At 45.4% G+C, this 14,504-nt stretch overlaps 1 long non-coding RNA gene across 2 annotated transcripts in view; it reads right to left on the bottom strand.

Annotated features, from left to right (window-relative positions):
• LOC123615161 (uncharacterized) overlaps positions 1 to 14,504 on the bottom strand; it is an 80,316-nt gene that overhangs the window by 26,419 nt on the left and 39,393 nt on the right. The gene's annotated exons all lie outside the window — the stretch shown is intronic.

Genomic DNA, 14,504 nt, shown 5'->3' with positions numbered 1-14,504 from the left:
TGGAGTTAAACAGGTTTTATTGATTTTTATTGATTTATTTTGATGGAGACACTTGGGATTGAACCCAGCACCTTGGTCATGCTAAGCATGCCATCTACCACTGAGCTAGACCCTCCCTCCCCACCAACTATGTAATCTTTCAGGTAATTTCTAGAATATACCGAGATCTCTCTTCTTAGATCTTTGCATTTGAAATTCCTTCTGCCAATACGGTTCTTCTCTAGGGTTTCTTTGATCTGAAATAGCACCACCCCCCACCTCTGATACTCTCTATCACAATACCCTCTTTATCACCTTGTTAGGATTTATCCACAACTGTAGTCACGTTTTCCTTGTTGTTCTCTCCCACTAAGATGTAAGTTCCAACAGGGTCGATTCCCTCTGGTTCACTAGTATATCTCCAGCATCCAGCAAAATGCCTGGCACACAATAGATGCTTACTGAGGATTGTTTAGTGAAGGAATGTTTTCCTCACCAATTCGAATCTAGGATCATGTCTTTTTCATTTTCTCTCCATCCCAAGACATTGTTTTGCAAACAGTAGGTGTTGTAAGGGCCTCCTTAGGTGGATTATACTGAGTTCCTTCAGTGTCTTTTGCAAACTGCATCACTTTCCCCCAATCAGCTTTCCTGATCTCGCTTCATATGTTCTCCAACCCTTTTCTTCCCTAGCTCACTATACCCCACAGCCCAACCCCAAATTTGTCCTTTTTCTAAAGATCGATGCGCTGCATATATAGAGCTGCTGCTACATGCTACCAAATACTTGGCAAAAGTAATTTTAGGCAGATTCAGTCAATCTGATGAAGAAAAACCAGCTGCTTAACAGAGCTGACTAATGAGCTCCATCAGACAACAGACCAGGTAGACACTGTGTCCAGGCACAAACCCTTGCTGTTTCCTGTACCCTCCTCTGCCTGATATCACTCTCCCCTCTCATGAGGGTGTTTGGGCCTGAGCCTCTCGGCCAAGTGGCAGATGGAGAAACTGTTTGCAATTGAGATGAGAATATTTTATCAGACTTCCTACAAATGGGGTCCACTGAATTTTAATCTGCCAGAAAAGCACTGACAAAAAGGGGAGGAAAAGTCTCAACAGGACATCCTGTAAGGTCTCCTCAGGAATTAGTGTGTTTTTGGTCAACATTCAGTCAATAGATGATAAACTTTCAAGGGCAACTGAGAGAATCCTGAAACAGACACCTCCCTGGTCCCTCCAGCCTGCCGGTGAAGGCCACATGGCAGAAGGGAACGTGGGTCAGGAGCCAGGAAGTCTGTATTCCAGACCTGCTTCTGGCCTTGACTCCTTAGGTCACTGCCTGCTGGTGATGTCACCTTTCAGTCTCTTGGTCACCCCACCTGTTGAAGGACAGGATACACCCTATTCCTCCCAACTGAACACTTGGGAAATTAATGTCATCCAGATAGATGAGCCAAATGTTGTTTGTGAGATTAATATTTTGTTCTTTCCCCTCTCATATGACTCCACAATGGGCTCTGTCCAATAATGCTAGTCATTGGTGTTTATTGAGCAGTTACTATGTGCCATATTTGTGCAAAGCAAATATATACACGCCAAGTGTACTTTGCTGCACTTTGCATGAACATTTAACTCTTATTAAACCCTGGGGGAGGATGCTAAAGAGGGCACAAAAAAATATGAAAAACAGCGTACCTTATTAATAGATTTCAATTTTGCCTAGGGCCTGACCTAGGCAAATGCTTCTGGAAACCGAGGGTTATGGCGATGTGCTGTACCTCAGAAAATATCTTCACAGGCAAACTGAAACAGAGAACCAGAAAGCCATCCCCCAAACTGCACTGCTACCACCTCTGAAGTACCCCTCCCCCTCTCCCTCTTACACAGATACCGTACATGTACACAGGCACACATACAAATAATAATAGTCCGGGCTTATTGTGCCCTGACTATGTGCCAAGTATCCTACATATTAGCTCCATTACCCATCACATCAACCCTCAGAGTAGGTGCTAATTTTAGCTGCAAGATGATGGCACTGAGAGATGGAGAGTAACTTGCCCAAAGGGGAGGCAGATCAAGTCAGAACTAGAGCCCAGTCTTTCTGAAATCCAGAACTTGCTTTTTTTTTTCCTAGTTAAGAGTCATACACAACGTTCATTTCTTAGTCATGACAAACGTATCACGGTACTGTCAGATAATACCACTAGAGGAAATTGGGTGAAGAGAACACAAAAACTTTTGGTATTAACTTTTTTTTTAATTTATTATTATTATAATTATTTTATTACTGAAGTATAGTTCAGCTTATAATGCTGTGTTAACTGCTGGTGTACAACACAGTGATTCAGTTCAGAACTTGCTTTTCTCCCCACTACTCCACACTACTTCTTGGGGCGTGTTTTTTCTCATTTTAATGCTCCTAAATTAAGTTTTACAACCAATGTGTACATTTAGTATGGTAGCAGAAGGTTTTTTAAAATCTTCAAAAAACAAATGGTTGTTATTAAAAGCATGGTACCTAAGAACAGAGGAAACTGAGGATGGAGATGGACACACACAGAGCAGGAGGTGCAGGTCAGTGTGAGGCAAGGAAACTCGGTTCTCCTTTCAGCTCTGCCAGTACCAGCCGTGCGACCTAAGACAAGCCTCTTGGCCCCTCTGAGCCTCTGGTTAGAAAAATACTGACATTTCATGCAGGTTCTAAATCTCTACATGGAACCTAGTGGAAGTGAGTGTGTATTCTCGAATGAATAGCCTGGCTTGAGCCTCCGTAGCTCGGGGTGATTAAAGAGGACACAAGCAAGACCTGAGCCCTAAGCCCGCCGCACATTCCTCTCAATCCCAGGCCCTTTCTGCCGCTCTCTGAAAACACAGGCTGGATCCAAGGCGCCTGTTCCAGCATCACTTCTGTTTACTCCACCATCAGGATGGTGTCATTTAGCCAGAGCCATCATTCATAGTCACACCAAATGGCCCATGGAAGAAAAGTTGGTTACACTCGAAGAACAGATGACAAGTGACAGGCTCCGCTCCTGATTTTCCACAATAACAGAAGAGACCAGCAACTGCCGCGGTGGTCCAACACCCGGACAAACTGCTCCCTTCCAAGCAGACTCGGTCTGCCGACATCCGCTCCTCCCTGGGGACTGAAGAGCGTTCCTCATCCCCGGGGATGCTGGGCCTCCCTGACCTTCCATGGATAACACCAGCAGAGACACTCACAGCAGCACCGCCCCTCTGAGTTCTGCTGCTAAATAATTTTTATTTTGTGAATAAAAGTTAATCACTTAACTCATTCCGCATATCCAGTGCGGCCAAAGGAAGCAGCACTGGTATGGGGTGATGGTGAGAATCAGCTAAAGACCAAACACATGAGGGGGAAGAAAAGACTTGTAGAAGTTCTCAGCCACAAGCAGTAACTGGAGACAGTTGAGCTGATTTTGCTCATCCCCAGGCAGGTCAACACCCCTTTCTCTGGGCTAACGAATTGCAAAGTGAGTCTCCCCCTAGTAAATGATGGACATCTGCCTGCTGCAGAGGGGGTCATCAGAAGCTTCAGTCATTGAAAGCAAGAATTACCAGAATTTTTCCAGCCTATTCTGGGGAGGCCATTCAGTTTTAACTTTAAAGTTTTACTCAAAAGGCCAGGTCAGTTTTATCATTTTGTTTTTATCATTTTGCTCTTCTTTTTAAGTAGAGCCATGTAAAATTGCTATTTGCCCATTTCGGACCTACAAGAGTAGAAACGTTGTACAGGTCAACCTCATACTTTATGCCAGCCACTGTCCTAGGAGTTGAAAATATAGAGATAAGACATAGCCTATCCTTAAGGGGCTGCTGAAGAGAGTCTCAGAGAGCATTAGCTGCAGACTGGGTGTGCTTGGTGCTATGAGAAAGGTGTACAGAGGGGAGGCGGGCAGAGATGTCGTGTCCTGACGAACTTTGCTCCTTTCATTAGCAGGAGCCAGATCCAGTGGAATAAGCACCAAGACCCGCTTCCTGCCATCTCAGCCTCCGAGGCTCAGCCGGCAAACCCAGCATCTCCAAGCAAGTGTAAGAGCAGGGTGAGTTCCGAACCTGCCAACCTTGACTGAGTCTCTTTAGCATTTGTTATTTTTATGGGTCCCTGAATGCTTCCCTTGAATATTAATTTTCTTCAATTCTTTAAGTATATATTAGTTATTACATATTTTTGATTAATATTTGATGGCCGTTTAGGCTGCCAAGAGCTCCCATAAATTTCCCAAGTGGAGATCTGGCACTGGGTAAGTGTGGGAGACCCCTTGTGTGGAGCAAAGACATCCATCATTTTAAGTCTCTCACTCCACACCTTAATACCCAAAGATATATTGCTAAGAAGCCCATAACAAGTCATTAAAAATGAATGTCTTGTGGCAGTTTTCATGCTTGCAGAATTCCACAGCAGAGGGAGGGGAACCTGGGACATGGCAGAGCCCAGATAGCTTCCTAATACCTCTCTGGACAGGTTTTAAAGATTCCCTAACTCTCACTCCAGGACCAGCTGCATAATTTGTGAGGTACAGTGTGAAAGGAAAACGCAGGGCCCTTGTTCAACAATTATTAAGCATTTTGACACAGTGAGGGCAGGCAGCGAGTTAAACTGAGCCCGGGGCCTTTCCAAGCATGGGGGGTTCTGTGTGACTACGCAGGTCACAGAGCCGTGGAGCCAGCCCCGCCTCTCTCTGCCCTCCCCAGAGCCCTCCTCTCCCTCTGTCTGGAACTTAGTCCCCCTCTGTAAGTGCTTCCAATAAAAACAGCAACAATGATAGCATTTTTGAGATACTATAAGGGCACTCTATTTTCATGAACTCATAAGATGAAGAGAGGTTTCTTCTTCTCAGTAACCTTATAAGTACTGTTACTACCTTTGTTCTACAAATGGGGAGAATGAAGTCTGTGATGGTTAATGTTATATGTTCAACCTCATTGGGCCATAGGGTACTCAGATATTTGGTCAAACATTATTCTGTGTGCTTCTGTGAGGTTGTTCTTGAATGAGAGTAATGCTTAAATAGGTAGACTGAGTAAAGTAGATTGCCCTCCCAAATGTGGGTGGGCCTCGTCCAATCAGTTGAAGGCCTGAACAGAACGAAAAGGCTGAGCCTCCCTCCAGTAAAGGCAAACTCCTGCTTGACTGTCTCTGAGCTGGGACTTTAGTTCTTCCCTGTTTTTGTACTCTAACTCAAACATCAGTTCTTCCTGGGTCTCCAGGCGGCCAACTGCAGATTTTGGGATTCGTGAGCCAATTCTAATTCATATATACAATGAATATATTAAAAAAAAATATATATATATATATATATATAATTTATAGATGGATAGATACATAGATAATCTCCTAGTGGTTCAGTTTCTCTGTAGAAACTTGAGTAAGGCAAAGCAGCTGCCAATAACTTGCCCAGTGACTCAGAGCTGGTAAGTGGCAGGGTTGGGATGTGAACACAATAGACGTGTACCTGGGAATAACAGAAGTGATGTTGAATAAACGTGTGGACCTGGCCTGGCTAGGAAGAAAGTGCTAAATCTTAGCATAAAGCAGCGCAGAAGCCCAAACGCCGCTTTCACGTGGTGCAGGGCAGAAGAGCCGAGCAGGAAAATGCAGAGGGTGCACTGTAAGCTCATGCGAAGCTCTCAGATGAAAAGATACAGGAGACCTGGGCTCTGGTCCCAAAACTGCTTCCAACAAGACAACCGTGCTAAGTGGGCGAGCCCCTGCTCCCCAGGACCCTGAGGCCCTATCTGGGAAGAGAGTGGGCTGGACTTCATGTCCTCAGTAAAGTCCCTTGCTGTCTAAATACTAAGACTTTGGCAAGCTTCTGGAAGGAAATTGTCTAAGATGATAAATACACCCTCTCTTTTGGTTCCTTGAGATGACTTTTGTATTTTTCTCACTATAAAGCACATTCCTGTGCTAATGACATGGTTGCAGATCACATCTTCCCACTACACAGAGATACGAACAGGGTGAGGAAGGAGATTTTTGCCTCCAAACCCCAGCAGCGCCCAGAGGACCCACTGCCACAGGATAAATTTATACACACTCACCCAAACCTTCCGTCTTATCTGAGCCTTACAATGTCTGAATAGCTCTCATTGTTCTGAAAGTGGGGAGAATGTGGCTGAAGGCAGTTTCAAGAAAACCTTTATCAGAAACCAGAAGTCTCTGTCGTTTCCCGCTTTCTCGCTCAGCCTACCTGAGAAGAATGACTGTCAGACTCAGAGTGAGGCGAGCAAGAAGGGAAGGCGTTAACCCTCCCTGAGCCCCTAGTCTGTGCCAGTCTCTGGAGATGGTGGTGGATTTACATTATCTCACTTAGTCCTCACGACAGCCCTGTTAGGCAGGAAGTACTATCCCCATTTTACAGACCCCATTCTGAGGGTCAGAGGCATGAGATGACACGCTTACTGCCTTGAAGATTCTGAGCGAGGAGCAGAGCTGCAGCCAAACCCAGACCTTTCCACCGCATCACACGTTCCCTGAAACGACCTGAACTAAAATGCCAGATCCATTCATGGCAAATGAGTCTGGAAGAGATCGGGCACTTTGACGGTGTCCTGAAGCCACTGGTTTATCGTATGAAATGCGTTAGTATGCGTTCACTGTTTGCCAACATTCAGATCAAGTGAGGAAATTCAAGGTGAATAAAACAGCTCCACGTAAGAGGGGTTTGAAATGGACAGGATTCCAGTTTCCCTCATCTCCTAGGGTCACAGGTCCCACTGCTCATGAAAGATTCCCAGGGCTACACAGAGAAATCCCCTCTTGTTCTCCTGCCTCTGGGTCCATCCACCTTCTCATAAGCCCCAAGAAGTGCCCTCATCCTTGTACACTGCGGTCTCCAGCACCGAAACCTTCATCCTCATCGATAGCGTGAGGCAGAGTTCCACCAGTCTTATGACTGAGAAGCCACTGCATAACTCCAGTCCTGCCTGCTGTGCTCTACGACTCTACTCCCTACGGTCCTGGTCTAGTTGTGGATATGACTTGAGAACTGTGGAATGCAGCACGATGCACAGCTTATCAGGCAACAGCAGTGACTGAGAACTTCTTCTCTGCCATCACACATCCTTCCACCTCTCACACTGCCTCACCTCCTCTCCAGAGTTCTGAATGCTTCCAGCCCCTTTCATGTTCTCATTTATATCCCTGTATTTAGTCCTGCAGTAATTATTTAGACAAGTGGTTTCAAAACAAGGATGATTTTAGCCCCCAGGGGACATTTGGCAATGTCTAGAGACAGTTTTGGTTGTCACAACTGTGAGGGTGCTGCTGGCATCTACTGGGTAGGGGCCAGGGATGCTGTTAAACGTCCTACAGTGCACAGGACCAGCCCCACAACAAAGAATCATCTGGTCCAAATGTCACTAGTGCCACGGTAGATAAACCCTGATTTAGACCCAGGATGGCAAGTTTTTGCCACGAGTGCGCCTCCTCCCCACCTCCCCTCTGTCCTCTGCTGTCATATCTAGTTGATCAGGGCACTCATTCCCCCTGAGCCAGTTCTGAACTCAGAATCCTTTCAACACAGGGCTCCAGGCAGCTGCCAATAAGTGAAAGGTGCTGAAATGCAAAATCCTTACCTTCGACACTTTCATGCTGGTCATATTTATCTATTGATAGTGTCACCCTTTTGAAGCAAAGATCATGTTTTCTACACTTTAGAGTCCCCGAGAGTGCCAAGATGAAGACAGGAAGTGACAGAAGGAGGAAGAGAAACAGAGGGAGGGGTTAAAGGAAATTAAAGAGAAAAGAAGGGAAGGAAAAGAAATTAAAGTGTGGGAGAAAAAAAGGAGTGGAAAACAGGGGAAATAAAGTCCAAAACAGATACCGCTGAGATGGGTACCTCTGAAATAACTGAAGCAGCCCCTCTGCTTGAGGAACTTACTTTGTATTCTTAAGGTGGCTCTTCAAAGTAAAAGGCACCAACACTGTGAATTTCCCTACAGTCAAGAGGTGGACTCTCTGTAAGGAGAACCCAGTCACTGTCTTCTTTTGGTCGTCACAGTTGAACGAGGCTCAAGGTAAGAACCACCCCCCCTCCCAGTTTCTCCTAATCCCACCACCACCACCAAGTACAGCGCTCTCTCGTCAAGCGGTGAGGAAGAGCTGTCATTTTGTTGTCATTTTCCCCAAAGGCCACTCAGAGTGCCCCCAAGAACTGGATTCAAGGTTCTTCCCAAACATCTCATCTCGGAGTGGATTGCAGATGAAGGCAAGGCTGCCCACCCTGGTGAATACGCCCTGATAAATAGGTGGCATTGAGCTTAAACAAACTCCCACACGGCACTTACTGTGACGGAATCTTGATGGCTGCATTTTGAATGTTTTTATAGCTTAGATCTTCAGAAGAGATTTGGCAGACCCTTAGTATTCAAGGGTTTATGCCATCAAAATGGCCCCACCACGTGTCTATTTTGAACCCTTCCCTAATAAATGTGTAAATGTAGGCAAAAATCCTCATGTACTTCTGCGAAAATAGGGCACTTCCTAGAAAATAACCAGCCTCGCTGTTGAGTAATCAAAGCGATCGATTTGTTGGAGAAAATACTCTTTGAAGGCACGTAAAATTTTTGGCACTGTGCGTCTTGGGATTTTTTTTTTCCCCCACAACACTGCCAACTAAAAACCCAAGCACAGTTTGTGTTTCAGATGCTTCCATGCATCTCTAGCAGCTGAACTCACCCTGTCGAAGGTCCAAAGCATTTGCTCAGTGCGGCTTCCTGTGCTCAGCAGCTACAGCGGCCAGACTCGCCACCCCCTTCCACCGATTTTTTAAAACGTTTTTTTTTTTTCTTGAATGTATTCCTATTCTCAGAGTCCATCTGTTAAGTCTTTTCATCGGTGGCATATTTGAGACCCCATGCCATGCAAAATTCCACAGAGGAACCTTCTTTGTCCATTGTGAGACGAAGTAATCGCTCCCTCCTCCCCGCCAAGAGGGCAGCTTGGATAAGCTCCCAATCCCTGGAGAGAGAAGATGGAGGAGGCAGGAAGAGACCGTCCGCTGCCTTGGATCCTTCCTTACTAGTTCCTACGGCCCTTTCGACAAGGTGGACCAGAATAACGCAAGCGATTTAACCTCATGGAACAGCTGAGCAACAGCATGTGGATATTTTGTGAAAGCTGAAAAGGGTTTAGCTGAAGTGGGGACCACACGTAAATTCGGCATTTGCAGAGAGCCATGGTATCTTCTGAGAAAACTCTAGGAAAGAAGTCATAGGAACACCACGCTCTTCAGTGACTCGTGAGCTGCGTGCTTCATGCCCCTCTAATTTGCAGGCAGCCAGGCCTATCAGGGCCTCTGTGGGCAATGGCTCTGCTTTTGCTACTACTGAGAAAGCAAAGGCATCTTTCGTCACCTTTGCCTCCTGTAGAGAAGGGGCCGGCTCTCATGGTTCCCCTGGCTCGATGGCTCAGGGCTTTTGCTAATCTTGCTGAACACTTCAGTTTTCAGATGGTGTATCAATGAGGCATTCAAACAGAGCAGTTTATACACAAAAATTCTGTCTGCTTTGTAAAAGATTATCCTTTTATAAACACTCTGCAGAAAACATAAAAGCAAATAGGGGACAGCACATAGAACAGGAAAGATGTTAGCAGGGAGATTAATACTGAATGGGTCGAAATGAATGGCGCTTACTAAAACGAGGTCCAGATACTTAGGCTGCAGTGAAACATAAATAATGGGAATGACACATCGTTTATTCGGGATAATGAGTTGATCCAAAGTAGAGGCCTAGGACAAGAGATTAAAGATTAAATATCCATCTCCTGATGAATATCAGTAGCCAACTTTAACCTTTTCCTTCCAAAAGTACAATTTTACTCTGACAAGTATATGTGCTTATGAGCCAGTACAGAAACAGGAGCTTTAAAAAGCAACAAAGAACACTTGCATCACTTTCTGGTCCTGATGGAAAACACTGTTTCACATTTCAAGACAGAAAGCATAAATTTTTTTTCTGGTCTATAGCCTCTGGAAACTGATTTCAAGAAAAGATTTCCTCTCAATACTCTGCATTTGAGAAATATAGCTTAGGGACTCTGCTCGCATCTCCTCATTCATCCATTTGACAATAAAGTTTTTCAAAACAAAAAGTAAAGTGAGACTGGCATAACCCAATATGGATTTCACGTAGCCAGTGAGCTCCATGGAATGACAGAATGAGACAAGCCTTAGAAATCATCTCAGCCTGACTCCCCATCCCGCCGGGAGGAAACTGAGGCTGGCAGCCTGGGCGTGCCCCGGCCGGGGCCCCACAGCTAGTTTGCAGCAGACCTGGGACCAGTACCGAGCCTGCTGGGTCCCCGCCCCTACTCTCTCCACAGCACCCTGCTACCTCGTTATTCCTTCAGGTTCGACATAATGACTAAAGCAGCTTGCTGGAAGAGCCAGCACCCCACATGCTAAATTAAAGCCCTGAATTCATGAAAAACTTAGAATATTGGAAGCTGTGAATAAAGAAGGGTTGGAAACAAAAAAGAGGGGGTGAGGGATGGGAGGAGCTGGAGCAGTGGGAGAAAGTGTAGGAGAAGGAGGCAAACAGAATGGACAGTGATCACAGATGCCCGAGATGCCAGCCTGGGCCCTGCCACCTGCGCACAGTTTTGGAACAATCCATCAGTGGCCCTTCCTGCTCAGGGGGCAAGAAGGAACTGTGCGGTTTGCCAATTTCTTGGAGCCCACTCTTCACAAGCCAAGACCAGGAAAGTGGTTCTGTGGCTGGTAGATACCAGCGGAGTGGGGAGAGAAACAAGATTCAAATGCAGCACCAAAAACAAAATAAAAACCCAGGCTCCCATCAGGCGGGAGCAGGAGACCATCACAGGTTAATTTCACAGCTGCGCACCTACCGTGCGCAAAGTCAGAACTTGGCTGGTGTCCCACGTGATATCAGTTTGGTGGTTTCAATCTATGCTCCAGGGAACATTTGCTTCGGTGCCAAAGCAACATGTATGCACGGTTGACAGGCTGTACTCCAGGCCAGGGATGAGGAGCTGGGGACGTGCACCCGTTTTCACTTTGCAAGTATCGGCACGCGGACACCTCGGCCAGTGCTATTCTTTGGAGAAAGAAGGGTTATTTATGCTTCAGAAGGAGGCTGTTTTCAGGTATCTTACTCTACACGGTGAAGCTAGCAATTCCAATCCTTCCACCTTGTCTTCTTGGGCAAATCCTCTGAAGTTCGTCATTTTGTCAGAGGTGAAAATAATTGACTTACTTCCTAGATGAGGAAGGTATTCCTGGGACCACCTGCCAGATCTCAGCAGGAAAAAAACTTCTGTGATTACCATGTGACTCATAGGTTTCCACTCAGAAGGGGCGATCAAGAGAAAAGGCAAGAACTTTCAATGCATCTCTCTGAATAAATCTACCTTTACTCAAAAAAAAAGAAAAGAAAAGAAAAGAAAAGAAAAGGCAAGAAGATATTGACAGGATGTGAAACTGTTATTTTGAAAAAGAAATGTTAAATAGAAAACTTTAAAAGGATGTTCAGAAAGGGAGGCTATCTAAATTCAAATCTTTTTTTGAGCATTGAGCAAACTCAACACTACAGATTCAGAAAAGAATCCCCACCTAGCCTCCCTAAATTGAAAGGGTATCGTAAATACTAATAAACAGACATATTTAATGTTTTTACCAAGTGATATGAAATTAAAAGGTGCATGCAATAATGGAAACAAGAAAAAGGTATCTATGAGGGGAAAGGTGGTAGAGGACCTCCCAAACGAAGCAGCACGTTTTCATTGAACCTTTTCATGATGTCCAGAAGGATGATGCTGCGTAGACCTTGGGCTCATCCACAGAGGAGTTCCAGTTAAATAGTCCCAGTACTTAAAGATGCAACCCACACTTTTCCAGGCATTACCAACACTGCTTTGTAGGTGGAGTCGATCTGACCATGAAGAGACTGCAGCCTCCAAAGTGAGGTCACTGCATCTTTACCTCCCCAGAGATAATTTGGAAATTTGTAAAAGCAGAGATGGCTTCCCTCAAATTAATGCCCCCCCTCAAATTAATGGCCCAGTGGTGAGTGGAGCTTGGGAATTTCTCTCACATTGGCATTTGAAAACACTGGTCTACTAGCAAATAGCTACTGAGGAACTCCCTAAATTGGTTCTTTTTCTCAGATTGTCAAATTCTTAACACATTACATGGCCATTCTCATAGCTCCCAAGTGACACACCTATGCAGTTGTGAGACTACATTTGTCCTTAGGGCCAAAGCTGCTGCTGACCACGGGGGTCTTGAGAGGACAAGTGACCATTTTTCCCCAAATACATTCATGGAAAAAAAAAGTCAGCATCTTCATAGGTAAGTGGGTACAGTGAGAAAGAAAAAAAAATCTCCTCTTTATGACCAAAACAAGTAGGGAGCTCTGGGGGGCTCTGACATGTTCTGGACCCCCCCAATTCTGGACCTGTCCCTAAGGTCAGTTTGTAGTTCAAGCTGAAGTTAATTTTTTTAAATAAATTTGCAAATATGCCCTAGTGCATGTTCTTCAGACTTGGACTTACAAGTCCAGAGCACTCAACTCTATATCAGTGTGAGGCGAGCTAAGTTTGATCCCCATTAACTTGTTAGCGCTGCACATTCTTTACAACGTGGACTGACTCAGGCATCGTGCAGTCCAAGACCTCAGTGTCAGCTTGATGGAGAAGAAGCAGCAATAACTGAAGGAGGCAGGGCCAAGACCCCAACGAGGGTAAATCACAAAACCTTTCAAAGAGGTATACTGAGTGAGAGCTTCATGTAGACAGCACTGATAGCCAACAGGTCTTACCAGGTTAACAGCAGCAGAAATCTCCAAACAGTGATGGCATCTTGCCTGTCACCACAACTGCTCTTCCCTCATCGTCTCTAGTCCAGTAGTTCTCAGCCTAGTAGTTCTTACCTACTAGTCTAGTAGTTGTTTGAGAATCACCTGGGGAGCTTTTGAAAAATACCGATGTCCAGGCCTCACACAGAGACTCTGATTTAAGTGATCTAAGGTGGAGCACGGGCAACGCACAATTAAAAGTTCTCCAGGGTGTCTACTGCTGTCCAGAGCAGTGGACTAGATAATGGCCCCAAAGATGTCAGGTTCTAGCTCCTGAAACCTATAGACATTACCTGCTTATGTGGCAAAAAAGGATTTTGCAGATGTGATCAAGGATCTTGAGATGCGGACATTATCCTGCATTACTCGGGTGGGCTCTAAATACAATCACAGTTATCCTTATACAAGAGAGGCAGAGGGAGGTTTGACACACACATGAAGGTGGAGCAGAGAGAGAGAGAGATCTGAAGGTCTGGAGTGATGCGGCCGCAAGCCAAGGAGTGCTGGCGGCCAACGAAAGCTGAAACAGCATGGAATAGATTCTCTCCTGGAGCCTCTAGAAGGAGTGCAGCCCAGCCAATATCTGGATTTCAGCCCAGTGATACTGACTATCTACGTCTGGACTCCAGAATGATGAGAAAGTAAGTTCTGTTCTTGTAAGCCCCAAGTTTGTGGTGATTAGTTCTGGCAGCCACAGGAAACCAGTACAGCCAGGGTTGGCAATCAGTGCTCAGGGCTCAGTGGCCACTATTAAAGTCATCAAAAAGGTCAGGTTCAGTGTTACCTCGGAGCTCTCTCATCTGCTTTTTCTCAACATGGAGCTCTCTTTCCCAGAGTCCTCACCTGCTGACTCTAGGAGGCCTTTCCTGACCACTAACCCAATCCAAATCAGATCCTGCCTTGTATTTCCTTTAAGAATTTTGTTCTCATCCTTCATAGCATGTATCACAGTTTGTAATTAGATATGTATTTGTCTGGTTATTCATTTAGTGTTTTTCTTCCCTACTAGAATATAAACTCTCTGAACACAAGGGTTACACTATTCTGTTCACCTCTACATTTTCAGCACCTGACGTGGGGGCAGACACATAATAAGTGACTGATAAAAATGTATAAAAACAAATAATTAACCAACGAATGATACTCATGGTATACGGGACTAAACCCCAGATAACAGCTAGTTATGTGAGATCAGGACCTATCTCCCAGGAGAGAGAGTGGCAAGGGATGGGAAAGAAATCTGGGCCCCAAATGAAAGGGCCATAGTCCTAAGAGGGGCCCAAACTCTGTGGGAGATGGGAGAACCGAATAGTGAGGGAGGCTATGTGCAAGGGGTATGCAGGTGCACAGCTGGTTCTAGATTTGAGCAGACAAGCACTGCTCCAGACTGCACTGGCCGTATGCCATGAGGATCCTGATGCAGTACCAGGCTGAACTAGGATCAGCTCAAGAACTGAACAGGGAAAAGAAAGCAGGTAGAACAACCTGACGACCCGGAGCAAAGCATAACTGGAAAACTGTAGGCACCGACAAATATTCAAATTAGACAAGAGACATCACAATTCATCTGCATTTAAGATAGGACACTGGTTGAAATCCATCCATCTCCAGGGGTTTGGTATACTCCCACTATCCCAAGTTAGGTACCATCTATTTTGTAACATTTGTGTAGCATCTAT

This window comes from Camelus bactrianus, chromosome 23, assembly GCF_048773025.1.
Source record: "Camelus bactrianus isolate YW-2024 breed Bactrian camel chromosome 23, ASM4877302v1, whole genome shotgun sequence".
In the NCBI taxonomy this organism is placed as follows: Eukaryota; Metazoa; Chordata; class Mammalia; order Artiodactyla; family Camelidae; genus Camelus; species Camelus bactrianus.
The sequence above is the reverse complement of the archived record's forward strand: the minus strand, read 5'-3'. Positions and strand labels throughout refer to the sequence as shown.